Genomic DNA, 7,634 nt, shown 5'->3' with positions numbered 1-7,634 from the left:
TCCCCTACCTTACTATTTGGAATGGTGGTTCCCTGGGCCTAGACCAAACATAAAAACTAGACCAAACATAAAAACTAATAAATCTGAAAAATCAAGACAATGCATGGAGCTAAGATAAATATGTGAATACTATATTTAATATCCTAGATGCATCTATGAAGTGAGAGTAGGATACCTTGGGGGAATAATAAAATATATAAAGAGCTCTCATAAATTATATACATCATAGATAAAGCAGGGGAAAATCATTCGACAGTTTGGAAGAAAATAAAGACATCTTTTAGAAAGTTGAACAAAACACAAAGATATAAAATGTGATAGAAAAAAAAAGTTAGAGTATCAGTCCCTAAAGTAAAATAACAAGTAGATATATAGTACAAGACAAATTTCCAGAAATGAAAAGGCTCACCAAATGTTCACTTGATGAAGAAGAGCACACATTGAGATGCATTATAAAATTTCAAAACATCAAAGATAAAAAGAACAAACAAGAATCAGATCACCATCAGACTTATTAACAATAACTATTGGTAGGAAGCAAGGAAGAAAGGCCATCAAAACATGTAGGGATATAGTTTTATTCCCAGCCAAGCTGGAAAATCAAGTAAATCTTGTATGAGAAGCAAAAAAAGGTATTTCTGATTATCTAAACTCTGAAATTTTAACCACTCTATATCCTTTTTTAATAAGTTATTTGAGCATACAATCCAGCCAAGAAAGAAAAAAAAGAGGGAGGGAAGAGAGGAAGGAAGGAAGGAAGGAAGGTCAAGGAAGAGAAAGACATGACATCCAGAAAACATCCATGAATCTGCCTAGTTGGGTAAGAATATCCTATCCCAGGATGACATTTTTGTGGAGGCTGAAAATGCTATTAGTCCACGTTGTAAGATGGAAACAAAGGAACATCCACAAAAGAAACCTAATTTAAGTATCCAACATAAATGGGATGATTAATTCCTTTTTGTTAGCCTGTTGCTGTGATGGATTGCATTAACTGTTTTTTTTTTTTTTTTTTGGGGTTTTTTTTTTTTTTTTTTGAGGTACGCGGGCCTCTCACTGCTGTGGCCCCTCCCGTTGCGGAGCACAGGCTCCGGACACGCAGGCTCCGGACGCGCAGCCTCAGTGGCCATGGCTCACGGGCCCAGCCGCTCCGCGGCACGTGGGATCCTCCCGGACCGGGGCACGAACCCGTGTCCCCTGCATCGGCAGGCGGACTCTCAACCACTGCGCCACCAGGGAAGCCCCTAACTGTTTTTTTTAAATGCTTTTTTATTGTGGTAAAAGTCACATAATATAAAACATACTACTTTAACCATATTTAACCATACAGTTCAGTGGTACTAAGTGCATTCGCATTGTTGTGCAAGTCTCACCATCATCCATCTCCCGAATTTTTCACTTTCCTAAACTGAAACGCTGTCCCCTTTAAACATTAACTCCCCATTCGCCCTCCCCCGCAGCCCCCACCCCCCAGCCCCTGGCATCTACCCATGTACTTTCTGACTCCATAAATTTGACTATTCTAGGTACCCCATATAAGTGGAATCAAACAGTATTTGTCTGCACCTAATACATATTGGAATACATTTTGCATTAATTGATTTTTGAATGTTGAACCAATCTGGACCACATTTTAATGACTGATTTGAACAAAGTGAGGAAAACAAATGATAATTATTGTGGCAATATACCTCATAGCAAAGAGAAAATAAATGAATATCCATGAAGAAACCTTTACTTTTTGTTTCTAAAGAAATTCTTTTATGTGTGCAGGTTTATCATTTTAAATACAAAAAAGAAAAAGGAAAAGTGACCAGAAGGGTGGTATCATTTTCTATAATTCTAAGCTTCATTGTGGCTTTTGGGCTTTCCTTCTGCAGATGGAATGACAGATGAACTTCAGGTCTTCAGGAGGTGGATCTTGAGGTTTAGGTGAAATAGATACTAGCTACAAATATAGGGCTTCTGGAACCTCAATGGTATCTGACCATGCTTTGTAAATATATGTGCATATTAACTGTGCATAAATCACAAAAGTTCAGAGTTAGAATAGAGCTATAACCTTCAGTTAGGACCTTTGAGTTGGTCTCTATTCCTTCAGCCTCTAGTTCCTCGAGATCTTTGGAAACTTTGTGGGTAGAACTATAACTTTACTTGGCTCTAATTTGATATCATAAGCATCATAGCCAAATAATGCTTTTTCATAATATCTATAAACTTCATGAAAAAATTCACAGACACAAGCCTTATTTTCCTGTTTCCTAGACCATTATTTTCAAAACAGTGTTTAGAGGAACAATCTTGTCCTGCTGGTACCACTCTATACCCACCAGAATGGCTAAAATTTTAAAAGGCTGCTAATACTAGTGTATTATAGCAGTATATGATCTGCAGTATATGAGTGTAAACTCTCATATACTGCTGATCAGAATGTAAATTACTGTAGATTTTTGGCTTGTGTTTCCCATGAGGTTTTGAGATAGCAGTCTGTATATGTACAAGATTGTTTTAAGTTCCTGGTCTCTTAATTTCTAATGCATTCCCAATATCCTACATTTGTACTCTCCTCATGAGTTCTGGTTTTGATATCATATTTATGTGTGGATGATTTCCTACCTTTACTTTATGTTTGCCTTTACTGATGAGCTTTCTCATTCATAATTTCCGTGATTCTAGTTTTGGCCTTTTCTTTTCCACCTAGAGAAATTCCTTTAGGATTTGTTGTAAAGCTGGTTTGGTGATGCTGAAGTCTGTTAGCTTTTTCTTGTCTGTAAAGCTTTTGATTTTCTCCTTCAAATCCGAAGGCGAGCCTTGTGGGGTAGAGTATTCTCGGTTGCAGGTGTTTCCCTTTCATCACTTGAAGTGTATCATGCCACTCCCTTCTGGCCTGCAGAGTTTCTGCTGAAAAATCAGCTGATAACTTTATGGGCATTCCCTTGTATGTTATTTGTTGCTTTTCCCTTGCTGCTTTTATTGATTTTTTAATTATTTTTAACATCTTTATTGGAGTATAATTACTTTACAATGGTGTGTTAGTTTCTGCTTTATAACAAAGTGAATCAGTTATACATATACATATGTCCCCATATATCTTCCTTCTTGCTCCCTTGCTGCTTTTAATATGTTTTCTTTGTCTTTAATTTTTGTCAGTTTGATTAATATGTGTCTTGGCATGTTCCTCCTTGGGTTTATCTTGTATGGGACTCTATGCTTCCTGGACTTGAGTGTTTCTTTTCTCACGTTAAGGAAGTTTTCGGCTATAATCTTGTAAAAATACGGAACACTTCACAAATTTACGTGTCATCCTTGCATAGGGGCCATGCTAATCTTCTCTGGATTGTTCCATTTTTAGTATATGTGCTGCCGAAGCAAGCACCAAAATGTAAATTAGTATATCCACTTTGGAAACCTATTTGGCATCATCAGCTAAAGCTGAGCGTAAGCATACCCTGCGTGCTAATGAGTTCTGCTCTTAGGTATGTACTTGATAGACATGTGTGCAGGTATACAAGAATGTCTGTAGCAACATGAGTGAAAACAGTTCCAACAAGAAAGAATCCAAAGAGCCATCAATAGGAGAATGGATAAAAGAATTACAGTATGTTCTTGATCTGTAATACTGTACAGAGATGAAAATGAAAGAACCACAGCAACTCCCTGAAACCTAATGAATTTCACAAATATAACATTGAGCAGAAAGACGGTAGACACACATAAACAAAACATTTTGATTCTTATTATTACATTTAAAAACAGATAAAATGAACACTAATATTAGAAGTAAGAATAGTGAATCCTCTTGAGATAACGTAATCTATGGCAAGGATTAGTTGAGACTGGGGCCATTCTGGAGGCTGGTAAATGCTGTTTTTTGATCTGGGTGGCAGTAACACAGGAATTCACTTCATAATAATTCATTGAGCCGGACATTTATGTGTGGTATACTGAAATTAAAAAAAAGAAAAGATACATCAAGGGTTTGACAGCTGTCATGTTTCAGGGGAAGAAGGGAATGAAGGGTAAATGTATGGATATTTCAGGATTTGCTCTGTATATTTCTGTTCTGTTTGAAACTTGTACAATTATATATGTGTGCATTAGTAGTGCAATTTAAAAATACATTTAAAATATTAAAAGTACACTAAATGTGTACCTTCATACTGTTTATATTTATTATTCCTCAGTTGTTCCCTTTTAAGTTGAGTTTAGAATAGATCTTTCTGTTATTCAAAGAGATCCTGGAATATGTCTTTTTCCAAAAGGACCTTATTCATGCTGATACTCAGCTTCCATGCTTCTGTCTTTAGTCACCTTAATAGTAAAGTTACCTACCACTGTGCTTGCATTTATTTTTATTAATTATTATTTTATCAAAACGTAAATTAATTTACATTTTGTTTTCTGTCCCTTTACACCTCTGTAGTCCATTTTAGATCAGAATCTCCTGCTAATAAATACTGACACAAACTCACTTTTACCCAGTGCTTGATATATATAAGGTGTTGTAAATTATACAAAGGAATAATTTCTTTGTTCTGAAAGAAAATAATGAAATACTTTCATCTGGTCCATCTTTTTTTCTTTATAATGTCTCTAAAAGTTGAGAAGTGTAGATATTTTTCACATCTTTTAGCTGAGAAAAATTGGTACAGAAAGACAGAAATTACATGGTGGTAAAAATTGGTCTAAAAAACAGGATTATTGTCAGTTTCAAGTCTACTCAGTAGACAACGTGATTTTATATGAAGGACTCAAATATTCCAGATATAACAGCTGTCAAAATATTACTTAGGTGTGCTTCAGTTCAGGAATATTAAAATATTTTTTATCTTTATTATAAAAGAATAATGCAATAAAAAATTCTCCATTTCCAGGTGGTTTCCAAATATAGATTACCCTTCATGTTGTCGCTATACAGCTGTGTAATTACAGTTTTCTAAAAGTATCTTGGGCCACTATGCCATTTTAATTGCTCTTCCCTCAGCTTGAAATTACTTTCCATTATTGCTTTTTTCATACCCATTTTCCTTCCAACACCTGCCCAGTTGCTATTTATTCTTGAAGACTCAGTTAGGATAATGAACTTGATATCCTGCTCTGTTCTCCCCCAAAATGACTTATATACCCTCCTCTGCATTCCCCAGATTATGGGTAGCACTATATTATATGGTTGTACTATATTATGTCATATTATATGGTAGTATTTTTCATACTACACTATACATTTTGGCTTATTTGTTTCCAATCATCCTCTTCAACACTCTCCTAAACAGACTATGAGTTCCTTGAGAGCAAGTACTCTACTTTTTTATATCCTTTTCTTTGTTACTTAACACAATGCCTGGCAGGGAGTAGGTATTCAATAAGTATCTGTTATGCATAGGATGGTATTGTGTCACTATGTATAAACTGGCGTATCATTTACCTCTTTCATTTAGAAAGCCAGTAATGAGAAAAGCTTTGTCATCTAATACCAGAGTTAGAACAAGAATCTACTCTATTTTTAGAGGGTAAGCAAATTTACTTCACCTCACCATAGTAATAACTTTGTAGGGAACCTATACTTAAGTGCAAAGTATTAACTATAACCTTTCAATATTACCATTCATACTGCTATACACATTGTCAGAAGTGAGAATGTGTCATCCATTCAGATGACTAAATATTTCTTAAACACTTGTAAATGCCCATTATTTACCAGGGGATTTCATGGGAAAGGGACAGTAGTGAAGCAGATAGGGTCAGGTATTGGAGATACGCTCTGCTTCTCTCAGGAAAGATCGTTGGATAATCTGTTTATAACCATATGCACACATGCTTTCTGCTCTAGGGCTTTGTGACTAAGCAACAGACCTTTTTTTTTCCTACACAAACTTTGTTAGTGTGACACTGTCCGACTATGGGATCCCCTAAGCTAAAGGGAAAAATACATTGTTGTTTTTTCCATGAGACCTTAGCATCTGTTGCTGATTATAAGCAAGCAGTTAGACAATTCACTTATATAATTTCTCATTCTATCTTCTAAAATTTGGTACATGTGAGTAACTATGTCCCAATCTATGCAGGATTAGGTTAAGATAAGAAGAATTATATTTTTGATTTAATATACTATTTTTTTATTTTTTGAAAATATTTACTTGAACTTACATTAAACTTTTGCTGTCTGTTTAGCATTATTTAATGCTAGCACAATAAGATAGGAAATATGCATAGACGATACGTCTAAGTCTAGAGGGTGTAATCCTTTATAAGCTTGTTTTGTAAGATATATTTTTATTTAGTTTATCTGTTTTAAGAAGTGAATTTAGCTGAAAAAAATAACTCCTCGCAGTTTGAAAGTTCACTTTATTAGTGGAGAAAAGAAACTAGAGTTATTTTTTAGTCAAACTAATCACAGTTGAAATTATTGTGTTTATATTTCAGAAAATAACTAAGTTTACAAAGATAAATAGGTTAATGAAACTTTCCAATGTGCTGTGGGCAGAAAGAAGGGTCATTGAAAACAAGGTGAAGGTCAGGGGGTGTGGGAGGAACTGGGAGATGCTGATGAAGGAGAAACTGCAAAGGAAGCAAGGAGCTGCATTCTTAAGGTACTCCCATCTACTAGAAAGAAGCCAAGAGGAAAGGCAGGGAGAAAAATGACGTGTTATTGTTGTAAATCTGGGAAAAAGATGATGATATGCATAAGTCAATGGAAGTGGAGATAGATAAAAGTATACAGATTTGAAATATATTATAAAACTTACATTGTATATATGAATCTTAGTCTATATGCAGGTGTATGAAAACCTAGATTGATAGTAATTTCAACTTCAGTAAGTAATTACTAGGGCACCTCCGCTCATCAAAGTTCCAGACTCTTGTATAGGATCAAGGCAGAAGGTAGAGGTGAAGAGTTCAAGGATTCATTTATTCAACAATATTACTGAGCATCTGCTGTTTGCCAGGAAATGTCCTTGATGCTTGAAACATATCAATCAGTAAACAAAATGAAGATCTCCACTTCATGAAGCTTATGTTTTTAGCCATGGAGAAGATATAGGCAATAAACAATGATCATAACAAATTAGTAAATTATAATATGTTAGAAGATGATTAGTGCTACGTAAAGTAGTTAAAATTAAAACACAGCAGAAGGGATTAAAATGTTGATAGGGTGGTTGCTTGTAGTTTTGAGTTGGATGTTTTCTCAGAGTCCCTTGTACATCCTCTTCTTTCTCTAGCCTGATGTTTACCTGGGCCAGGTTTCCCTTCTTTGGACTTAGAAGCAAACACCACAATATTCAAGGTGTGGGAATCTACTTTCCTGAATGGCTGCTGAGTGGCTAGATGATGCAACCCAGAAATGCAGGGAGTTAGCTCTCCATGGCATCAACCTTGACTATATAAGTAAGTCTAATTGAGAGTCCACAACCTAGGCAACCTAGGCATTCAGGAAATACCACATTTCCTTACATTCTACAAACCTATTTAGATTTTGATGCCCCATCCCACTGAAGTGGCAGGAAATTCAAACTCTTATTTTCAGGACTTATTTCCTCCTTCCCCCATCACCAGAACTGAAGTTTCCAAGGTCTTACCCAACATTATTAGTCTTCTATCCAAACAGTTTACTTCTCAGTTTTTCATTGGTT

The 7,634-nt window shown here is 35.4% G+C and overlaps 1 non-coding gene across 1 annotated transcript; it reads right to left on the bottom strand.

The window, feature by feature from the left end:
* Nucleotides 1-3,269: 3,269 nt before the first annotated feature.
* Nucleotides 3,270-3,376, bottom strand: LOC116757250. Its single transcript, XR_004350897.1, has one exon. It is a non-coding gene; the product is annotated as a U6 spliceosomal RNA (small nuclear RNA).
* Nucleotides 3,377-7,634: the final 4,258 nt, after the last annotated feature.

The sequence above is a fragment of the Phocoena sinus genome, chromosome 7 (genome assembly GCF_008692025.1).
Source record: "Phocoena sinus isolate mPhoSin1 chromosome 7, mPhoSin1.pri, whole genome shotgun sequence".
Classification (NCBI taxonomy): domain Eukaryota; kingdom Metazoa; phylum Chordata; class Mammalia; order Artiodactyla; family Phocoenidae; genus Phocoena; species Phocoena sinus.
This window is presented reverse-complemented; position numbering and strand designations above follow the sequence as displayed.